The 11,321-nt window shown below is 51.3% G+C and overlaps 1 non-coding gene across 1 annotated transcript; it reads left to right on the top strand.

The window, feature by feature from the left end:
- Positions 1–234: 234 nt before the first annotated feature.
- Positions 235–307, top strand: TRNAM-CAU. Its single transcript has one exon. It is a non-coding gene; the product is annotated as a tRNA-Met (tRNA).
- The last annotated feature ends 11,014 nt before the right edge of the window (positions 308–11,321 follow it).

Below are 11,321 nucleotides of genomic sequence, written 5' to 3'. Positions count from 1 at the left end.
GACTATCGAGATATTTGGGAGGTATTGAAGCGTTATTTAGTGAGTCTACTACTCCCAACAGAAGAGACGGTGGACGGTTAAAAAGTTCATGTCTCCGGGGGAAGGACGATCCAGATCAACAGAAAGTAAGACGGGAAACACGGGCCAAAGGTCAAACCACCGTTTGGCGGGCACGTCATGGTTTCCAGGAATCCGATGATTCCTTTAAAGTCTTACCGTAAGTGGCATTCTATCGCCTTCTTAGCGCAGTGGGCAGCGCGTCAGTCTCATAATCTGAAGGTCCTGAGTTCGAGCCTCAGAGAGGGCAAGCGTTTTGCCCGGGAGCGTGTTCACCTCTTCGTTTTAGAGACGAGGCGGTGGAGGCGGTGGAGCATCCTCGGGGAGCTGGGACCTGGCGTCTCCCGCCCTGAATGGGGCTGCCTTTCTCGCTCTCAGCGTCGGGGGCGCAGAAGACGGAGAAATCGGCTGCGTCTTTCTGCCGTTGGACCGCACTCGCCTCGGCACGCGGCCGAGCTGGCGAGGACTCGGGGCTGCGCGGGGCGCGCGGGGGGCGCGGGGGGCCGGCGCCCGCGGCCGTAGGCACCCCGATGAGTGCGGACGGCGCCTCTCTGCGACCTGGACCCGGGGTTTGCGTGGACCTGCCCCCGGGAGGAAGGAAGAAGGCCGGCAAGTCTCGCGCCGGGGGCTGCAGGGGCCACCAGGGGCCTTTACAGACGCTGAACTCGCGCAGGAAGAGAGGAGGAGACAGTGTTGGGGAGCCTGTCCTTCCCGAGGCGTTAACCTAGCCGCCCGGGACCCCTTCCCCTCCGCCGGGCCCCGCGGGTCCGATCGCCGTGCCCGGCAGGGGGCGCTCGCCTCAGGAGAGAGGCCGTTCTCCGTGCCACACACAGCGCCCAGACAGTGGCCCCCTTTGTCTTACAGGCGCCCGGAGATGGAAGCCCACTGTTCAAACTTCCCAGCTGAAAAGCAAGTCCACCCCGTCCGTTCTCAGAACTGACTGGGGTCTAGACGGCGGGGGAAGGGACCCAGTCAGCGGGACTGGGCAGTGGGACAGTCCCTCTTTGGATGCTTGCTCACAAGCTTTTCACGTCTTCAATAAGAGCGCAAGTCCCAAGATTTCTGAGGGTGACGCAGAACCCAGGAGGAGGTCCTGGGAAAGGCTTCCGCCTGGATCATCAGAAATGATCACCTCTTTCAGATCCACGAATGCCATGCCCCCTTGACTCTGAAGGCCACCAAGATGAAGTGAGGACCGAATAACTGCCTAACGTCCCGAGAGCGCCCTGGGGCGGGCGTGAGGACAATCAGTTGCCCTCTGGTCTCCAGCACAGGGCACAGCTCCCAGTTTCAGGGAAGGGAGCAGGTCCCTTGGCGGGAAGACCACATCAGGAACTGCCCCATAGTAGTACAGGTATTCCAGAATCTCCTTCTGTATGGGCTGCTGTGGCTGGCCAGGAGGTGGCTTTGGGGAAGGCCATCCCAAGCCCTGTGTCTGCACATCCCGACCCGGGTGCCTCTCCCACCGGTAAGTGGAAAAACCTTGTATACTAGGAAAAATGATCATTTATATGTAATTCAACATGAGCACTTTTTAAAGTTTAAAATGCCAATTGGACATTCTGTCCTGTAGACATAAAAAGGAATGTGGTGGGGGGTTTTGTTGTTGTTGTTGGTTTGTTTTAAGTTGTTGAACAAAATAATCGGTGGAAAGAAATCAAGGTTCGGCTTTAATTCTGATGTTTACAAGACCCATCTGGAAACGGATGGGGGCCCTGCACAGTCTGGAGACTGTCATTTAGACTCCTGCTTCTCACTCTTCCCTGAGCCCCCACCCCGCCCCAACAGCACTGTGCTGCCGTCTCACTGTCCCTGGTCCGTGTCACCCACCAGCAGGCCACCCGCTCACCTGCACCAGCGGCCGAGCGCTTTCCCTGGAGTTCCGGGGCTGCACGTCTCTCCCGTGGCTCAGTCATCTCAGAGTCCAATGACTTCCGCTGCACAGCAATGTCATTGTGCCTGCATGATCCTGGCAGCCGCAGATCTCATCCCGCAAATTCCACACTTGCTGAATGTGTTCCTTCCTTATTTATTTTAGCTTTATGTATTTATTTTGAGAGAGAGAGAGTGAGAGCAGGGGAGGGGGGAAGAGAGAGATGGAGAATCTCAAGCAGGCTCCACACATGTACTTCACATGGGGCTCGAACCCATGAACTGTGAGATCATGACTCCAGCTGGAACCAAGATTCAGACGCTCAACTGACTGAGTCAGAGGGGCACCCCTGAATATGATATTTAGATGACTCAATTAAAAGAGTGATTAATTGAGCTTTGGGGCCTGGGGACAGCCTGACAGAGACTTGATCTAGGGCCTGTTAGACCTGCAGGAGGTCCCTTGTCCAAGGGCTGAGACTGAAGAACGGAAGGGCATCATGTTTGATGGGACGGCAGGTGTGGGCTTAGCAGCCACAGGCGCGTGCAGGGCTGAAGCTCCGCCTGGTTGCAGTTCCGGGTCTGCAGCGGTGGGAGGGGGATGCCACGCTGGCCACATTCTGTTGCCTCCCTGAAATCCCTCCCGCACGCAGGCACTGTTTGGTCTTTCCACACCGAGGGCCTGAGCACTGGGGGAGTAGATGCTAGCTTTGCGGTTTCTGCCACCTGCACTTGGTCACTCCCGGGGACCCTTGGTGGACTCGCTGAGGACCCCGCCTGGCCCTTGCGGCATCGGAGCCCCGTGGGAAGCCGTGAGGCCCCCTGCCTTAGAGCTCCCCCTCTGTCCCCTCGTCACCACCCCAGCCCAGCTTTGGGCATTGTAAGAGCAAGAGGCTGGGGATAAAGAATACAACGAATTCATATTTGCCCTTTTTTTCCTTTTGAAAAATAGGAAAGTGTAGAGACTATTTGGGCAGTTACCTGACTTTTACTTTTTTAATTTTAGTAATTCTTTAAAGTTTATTTATTTATTTGAGAGAGAGCGAGCAAGCAGGGGAGGGGCAGAGAGAGAGGGAGAGAGAGAATCTCAAGCAGGCTCGGTGCTGCCAGCGCAGAGCCTGACGTGGGGCTCCATCCCACGAACCTCGAGATCATGACCTGAGCTGAGATCAAGAGTTTGATGCTTGACCGATGGAGCCCCCCAGGCGCCCCTTCCTTTTAAATTTTATATAATTTTTGAATCAGTAACAAATTAACACAGTTCACTACTCCAGAGGCTTTCCAAAGAGGGCCGGTGTTCCTCGTGTTCAATCCCCTACTCCACCCCAAATGCCGTCAAAGTTAGCAAATGCTCATGTGTATTTCCCGACACACCTAAGGAATGTACAAGGAGGTATGTGTGAACCTACGTGTATTTTATGTATCTGGTCCCTTGCTGTCCATGCTGTGAAAAGCTGATTTTAGCCACAGACCTTGGATCTCTTGACCTTTCCTCTTGGGCTCCTCTTCCCCCTTTGCCCGTCCACTCAAGCTTCAGCGTGTGCATTTGCTGCATTTTATTTAACTGTTCTGTTGCTCAGAGTCTTTAGGGAGGTTCTGGTCCGCTGATGTCACAAATAAGGCCACAGTTATTTCTGGTACACGTCTCCCGGCACATGGAAGACTCTCCGTAGCATGAGTTCCTAGAAGTGCAGCTGCTAGGTTAATTTTGATAGATTTGGCCAAATTGCCCCCTGCAGTGCTGCACGAGATCTGGGGGGAACCGAGAGTGAAGTGACCTTTCGTGGTCAGTGAGGAAAAATATTCCAGGTTTCCTAGACGCTGCCGCTCACTTACAGGAAGGACCACTCTCCGAGAATGTCATCTGTTCAGATGGTCCCCCTGCATTCACCCGGCACATTTTGGAGCAGGGAAGAGGCGGGCTCCTTGCTGATGGGCGGAGGAAAGCCAAGTTCCAGAAACACGTAGATGTCTGGGGTTACGGTAAGAAAGGTGAAAGATATCCTCCTCCCCCCCCCCGTCCCCCCCTGCAGACCCTCTCCCCCACTGCGCCCCTGCCCGGAAGGGCCCTGGCCTTCCCGGCCCCTTTCCTGGACATGACCCACTTTTCCCTTTCACAGCCTCCCTGAGCCTCACGCCCACAGAAGCCTGGCGAGGCCAGGAGCTCAGAAGGCCCCCCTCCCCTGGGCCGTGCAGGCCCCGAGAGCACCTCAGGCCTGAGCCAGTGGCTGGTCCTGGGGGAAGAGCGGCCCCGGGGACCCTGCGCAGCTGTTGGAGGTGAGCCCAGATCTGCCCACGGAGAGTAGGGGGCCTGGGGTGGGGCCACTATCGCGTGTTCAGAATTTTAATTCTAATCCGGAGACTCCCGCCTGAAGCGTTGATTTAGCACAGGCCCAGAGGACCAGGCCAGTGACCTGTACAGACACCGCAGCTGATACTTACTGAGCAAGTGCCGTGGTCAGGCCTGTCCCTGATGCTGTCCGCGTGTCAACGCAGGCGGCGTGTGACAGACAGCCTACCGTCTCCACTTCCCATATGAGAAAGCTTACGGAAGCTTCCTGCCACTGACCTCAAGGCTCGCGTGGCTGAAAGGAAAACCGGATGGAGGTTATCCATGGCTCTTTGAACTCCCCTTCCTCATCCCTGCCCCACTTTCTCTTGCTGCACCTGCTCCATGGCCTCCTAGATCTTCAGTCCCGAGGGCCAGTGGGAGGCTCTTTCCCTTGTCATCTCAGCGAGGGCCAAGCGAGCTCAGCTGTGCCCGAGTTGTGGTGGATTTCGTCCGTTTCTTAACCAAGTAGGTTCTTGTTTAAGACGGGAACATCATTTCCTCCAAGGATAGCACACATCTAGTAGGGATTTTGTTCAATGACTATGTGACGAATGGAGAAATGCCATCCGGGTAGAAGCCCTGAAGGGGAGAGTAATTTGGGACCAATAAAGACGAGGCAGTGACAGAGGGGCTTGAGTCAGGGCTAGACAAATCCACAGGAGTCCCTGTGCCGGACGAAACGTGGTTGGAGAGTAGGAGCCGCAGGGGAGGGGGCGGGGGGGTGTGCAGGCGGTAGGCACTGGCCTTCCTGGGAGGGTAGGTGGTCTGGGGCCACCTCGGGGTCTTCCTTCACGGGCCCAGATTGCAGGGAGTGTGCATCCTAAGGATGAGATTCTCACACGAGGTACACACGCAACAACGAGCATTACTATGTACAACACTTACGGGGTTCATTTACAAACGAGGAAATAGAAAAGCACATTTAATCAATGAAAATGCTTTTCTACTATGATCAATAGAGGGCCGGCTGAGAGGAATCGAGTGGTGTCGGAGAGAGAGATTTGGGAGATGGGAAAGAGGCCGAAGGGGTGAAGACAGGGACAGATCCTGGCCCAGCCCCAAGGACCCACGGGGTCTCCCGAGCCCTGCGCCGGGACCTTAGGCCCCTTCAGCGGGACGCTGCTGAGACTGGGACTTGTGGTTAATGTGGACCATCATGCGGTTTCTTAGTCAAACGGGATAATGTTGCAATTTCAAAAGTACATTTTTAAATGCGCTTCCTCGCGGTTGAGAAAATCCGGTTCCCAATTTATTTGGAGCACATTCAGAGAGATGGATGAGACCTCTCCCACATGTGACAGCAGGGCTAATACGCCAGCCCACACCCCTCCCCACCCCCCTGCCCCCAAATGTCTCTTTCCTTCCCTGTCTTTCCTCTCCTGATCCTTAGCCAACCTTCAGACAATCTGAGAGAAGACAGGTCTACATCTGTCACCTGACCATGCGTTGGCACTGTGAATAAAATAATAAAACGGTGTTATAATAAAAATAAGTAAGAAAATATAATGTCCATAAAATAGGAAATGTGTTTTTATTAAGAATAATAAACACTAAACAGTAAGAAAAAGCCAGACTCTCCTGCGTGTGCCTCCTGGCACATTTCTTAGGCAGCGCCTCACACTTGGGACCCCCAAAGGAGAAAGTGTGCTTTTCCCAGACACAAAATGCTTTAGTAACCTTGAGCTGAGGCTCCAAAGCCATTCTGGCCCATCATCTGGTCCTTTTGTTCGTGTGTGTAACATTTAGGGGTGGGTTTTTTGTTTGTTTGCTTGCTTATTTTCTGTTTGAGCTAGCACAGAAGCACGCAGAGGAGGCGAGGAGCTCCGGCGGGTACCCCCGGCGGCAGGTGCAGCCCCGGAGGCGGGCGGGCGGGCGGGCGGGCGGGGGGGGGGGGGGGGGGGGGGGGGGGGGGGGGGGGGGGGGGGGGGGGGGGGGGGGGGGGGGGGGGGGGGGGGGGGGGGCGGGGAGCAAAACTGGAGAATGCAGGCGTCGATCCCGCTACCTCTCGCATGCTAAGCGAGCGCTCTACCGCTTGAGCTAATTCCCCCTGACGTCTGTCCCTTTCAGCCTGTTTTTACGACCTTGACACGAATTCCATTCCGGTGCCACTTTCTAGTTTCCAGGTGGTTCAGACCCTCAGGAAGCTGCACTACTGGACCGAGCGGGCCGGGGGGCTTCTCCTAGACGCCCTGGGGCCCGGGAGGCTCTGAGCAGCCCTGCGCAGGAGGAGGGAGAAGAGTAAAGCCGCGCGGGGAGCCCCCCTCTCCCCCCACCCCCCAGCCCTGCTTCACGGGCGCCCTGCGGACGGGCGAGCACAGGGGTCGTGGTCAGCACGCTGCAGATATAGAACAGCTTCCCAATCCCTATAAAAAAATAACACTAGCATTCTGCACAGAGCTAGAACAAACTATCCTAAAGTTTGTATGGGACCAGAACAGACCCGGAATAGCCAAAGCAGCCCTGAAAAAGAAAACTAAAGCTGGAGGCATCACAATCCCAGACTTCTAGATGGATTATAAAGCTGTAATCATCAAGACAGTATGGTACTGGCATAAAAACACTCAGATCAATGGAACAGAACAGAGTCCAGAAATGGACCCACAAACGTATGGCCAACTAATCTTCGACAAAGCAGGAAAGAATATCCAATGGAATCAAGACAGTCTCTTCAGCAAGTGCTGCCGGGAAAACTGGAAAATGACATGCAGAAAAATGAACTTGGACCACTCTCTTACACCAGACACAGAAACAAACTCAAGATGGATGAAAGACCTAAACATAAGGAGGAAACTATCAAAATCCTGGAGAAGTCAGGCAACAACCTCTTTGACCTTGGCTGCAGCAACTTTTTACTTGACACGTCTCCGGAGTCAAGCGAAACAAAAGGAAAAATGAGCTATCGGGACCTCATCAAAATAAAAAAGCTTCTGCACAGCGAAGGAAACAAAGAGCAAAACTAAAAGGCAACGGATGGAATGGGAGAAGACATTTGCAAATGACATATCAGAACAAGGGTTAGTATCCAAAATCTATAAAGAATTTAGCAAACTCAACACCCAAAAAACAAATAATCCAGGGAAGAAATGGGCAAAAGACATGAATAGACACTTTTCCAAAGAAGACATCCAGATGGCCAACAGATACATGAAAAGATGCTCAACATCGCTCATCTCCAGGGAAATACAGACCAAAACCACAATGAGACTCCACCTCACACCCATCGCAATGGCGAACACGAACAACTCAGGCAACAACAGATGTCGGCGAGGATGTGGAGAAAGAGAACCTCTCGCACTGCTGGTGGGAATGCAGCCGGCCCGGAAAGCAGTGTGCAGGTTCCGCAAAAAATGAAAAATATTACTATAGATCTATTAAATAGATTTCCCCCTTCAAGTTTTTCCTCATGGGACACAACTCCAGAGTGTTCTTGCAGTTGCAAAGCTAGTTAAGAAACTCACTTCTTACAAGTGTTGACTGACCACCTACTGTTATCATCATAAAGTTAGTATCCTTTGGCGTTTAGTGTCTCAACGTTGAATATATACCCAGCATCATTTCACCGCCAGAACTCACACGCACTATCTCTAGGTCTCCAAAACAGATGAACCCCAGCTGCCGAGTCCACTCCAGGCCTTGGCATTTTTTCCGGGTGCCTGAAACACCCCTCTATCCCTCCTCCCTACACACTCTCCTTCACCCCTCGATGCAGTGACGGGGTAAGCTTTTCCAGCAGTCCGTGCACTCAGTCAGTCAGGGGCTACGCGGCCTCATAATTGTGGTTTGCCTGATTATCGTCCTCATTAGGTTGTTATGTTTGTAGAGGGCAGGAATTCATACTCATTCTGATCTGCACACGCAGCATCGTTTATTGTTGATTCATAAGAGTTTCTCATCTATACTGGGTACAAGACCCTTATTAGATATGTCATTTGCAAATATTGCCTCCCATCCCGTGCATTGTCTTTTGTCTCTCTTGTGTCCTGTGAGGCACTAGAGGTTTGACTTTGATGAAATCCAACTTACTCGTTTTTTTCATTTCTGTCTTGTGCTTGTGGGTCACATCTAAGAACCTTTCGCCAAATCCAAAATCATGAAGATTTCCCCCTACAATTTTTAAAAATGCTTATTTAATTTTGAGAAAGACCGAGCACAAGTGGGGGAGGGGCAGAGAGAGGGAGACGCAGAATCTGAAGCAGGCTCCAGGCTCCGAGAGCGGGGCTCGAACCCATGACGCTTAACCAACTGAGCCACTCAGGCACCCCTACCCCTACGATTTCTGAGAGTTTTAGCTCTCACATTTAAATCTTCAATCCACTTCGAGTTAACGTTTGCATATGGCCTGCCTTAAGGGTCCACCTTCATTCCTTTGACGGTACCTGTCCATCTGTCCCAGCACCTTCTGCTGACCAGACCATCCTTTCCCATTGAATAGTCTTAACAGCCGGGTCAAAACTGAACTGGCCATAGATATACGGGTTTATTTCTGGGCTCTCAATTCTGGTATACCGATCTTGTAGGGAACTGCCGAGTTCCGGTCGCCTGAGGCAAGGATATGTCACTCTCTATGGGGTCTGGCCAGAAAAACCAGATTAACATCTAGAGGCCAGGAGAGCGCATTTCCTGATCCAGGCATTGGGGACGGCCAGACTGGGCCAGACAGGAGAAGCCAAATTGAACAAAAGATCAACCGCATTCGGACTTATGCAGTGTCAAGTACCCCTGCCCAGCATCGCAGACGCAAGTCTGGGCTCTCCTTTTGATGCTGTGTTTGGAGTTTCAGTTTCAGTTTCCTCTTTTTCTAATAATCATTTGACTCTGTTACCTGGCAACCAACCTGGGTCAGTTTCCCGCCCCAAACCCTATAAAGGTGTGGATTTTTTTCTTAATAAATTGGGCTTGATCAGAAATCGCTTGTCTTGCCTCACTCTCTGTGCGCCCCTTCCTGCCCTACTCTCTCAGGAACGGACCCGATTTACCGCCCCGCCGGCTGGGGCGGAACGGACAAGTGGCGCGGACAGATCTGTATGTCTATCCCGTGTTAGTGCGCTGTCTTAAGTGCCACTGCTCTGTAGTGAGTTTTGACATCAGGAAGCCTGAATTCCCCTACTTGTTCTTTTTCAAGATTGGTTTGCTTACTCTGGGTCCCTTGCAATTCTGTGTGAATTTTATTTTATTTTATTTTTCTTTTTTTTTAATGTTTTATTTATTTTTTATACAGACAGAGACAGAGCATGAGAGGAGGAGGGGCAGAGAGAGAAGGAGACACAGAACCGGAAGCAGGCTCCAGGCTCTGAGCTAGCTGTCAGCACAGAGCCCGACGCGGGGCTTGAACCCACGAACGTGAGATCTGACCTGAGCCGAAGTTGGAGGCCCAACCGACTGAGCCACCCAGGCGCCCCTCTGTGTGAACTTTAGAATAAGCTCGTGCAGTTCTGCGAGGAAGTCAGCTGTGATTCTGACAGGGATTGCATCGGACCTGCCAGTCCGTTTGGGAAGTATCACTGTCTTCACAATGATAAGTCTTTCAATCCATGAACATAAAGTATGTTTCCATTTATTTCTACCTTGATTTCTTTGAACAGTCTTTAGAGGGTAAGTTTTGGTCCTCTTTGTTAAATTTATTGCAAAGTATTTCATTTTTAAAAGATCTATTGTAAGTTATTTTCTTGATTTCATTTTGAAAGCATTTATTGCAAACATAGAAATATAGTTGATTTTTTATGTTGATATTTTCTTCTGCAAACTTTCTGAACTTGTTTATTAATTCTAATAGTTTTTAGTCAACTCTTTAGAATTTTCTATGTCCAAGATCATGTCATCTGGAAACAGAGACAGTCCTTTGGCTAAAGGACTAAAAATGGACTAAAGAGTTCAAGAATTGGCTAAAACAATTCAATAGAAGTGGTGAGGGTCGACACCCTTATTTTATTCTTAGGGGAAAGTTGTCACCATTATGTATAATGTTACCTGCTCTTTCTTTTTTTTAAGAAGTCCTTTACCAAGTGGGACCAGAGTGGCTCAGTCAGTTAAGCAGCCCACTCTTGATTTGGGCCCAGGTTATGATCTCATAGTTTGTGAGACTGAGCCCTGTGTCCAGCTCTTGTGCTGGCAGCGCCTAGCCTGCTTGGGATTCTCTCTCTCTCTCTCTCTCTCTCTCTCTCTCTGCCCCTCCCCGGCACTTGAGCGCGCGCCCGCTCTCTCTCTCTCAAAAATAAATAAATAAACATTTAAAAAAAGAAATCCTTTGTTAAGTCAAGGAAAATTTCTTCCATTTGTAGCTAGTTGATTGTTTTTATATGGGTTCTAGATTTTGTCAAATACTTTTTTCTGCATCCATTGAAATGATCATGTTTCTAGACTTTGATTTTGTTGATATGAAGCAGTAGAATTGCCCATCTGATTTCATGCCCTCCTCCAAAGTCGCCTACCACAAACCAGGCATCGATCCCAGTGTTGAGTGCCCAGGTGACAGGACTTCTGCTGGGGTGGAGAACCAGAGACAGGAAGGTATGAAAAAACAGTCAGAAGCTTTTACCAACTGCAATCTTGCATTGTTATTACATTTTAAAATATAAATTCTATTTAGTGATGATTCACGTTTAATTGTTACATGTAAAAATTAAAACAATGTCTCTATTATTTCAATTTGTAATGCTGTTTGTACCTGTATTAACTTACTAATTTCACATTCTCATTATACTTTAGTACATATTTAAACGGAAAAGTGCTAACTATGAGGAATTCTGTGCGATGGGATTGTTTATATTGCAATGTGATTCCCAGAATTCCTGAAAGACGCGGAGAAGCAGTGCCCTCACGGAAGAAGGCAGGGGAGTTTCAAGTGGGGTTCGGGGCATCCTCGGCCTGTGAATTAACCGAGGCGGTGACAGCCCGCAGACACGCCCCCTCGCACCTGCAAGGTGAACCGCGGGGGTCGCTTTGGGGAGCGCACCCGGGCGCGCGGGCGCGGGGTGGGCGCCTGTGGCCCGGGACATGCGGGGGCCCCGGGGGCCCCGCAGAGGGGCGAGGGGCGAGGGGCCCCCGCAGAGGGGCGGCCCCG

This window comes from Suricata suricatta, chromosome 7, assembly GCF_006229205.1.
Source record: "Suricata suricatta isolate VVHF042 chromosome 7, meerkat_22Aug2017_6uvM2_HiC, whole genome shotgun sequence".
Lineage (NCBI taxonomy): Eukaryota > Metazoa > Chordata > Mammalia > Carnivora > Herpestidae > Suricata > Suricata suricatta.
Note: the sequence above shows the minus strand (reverse complement) of the source record. Positions and strands in the feature narration are given on the sequence as shown.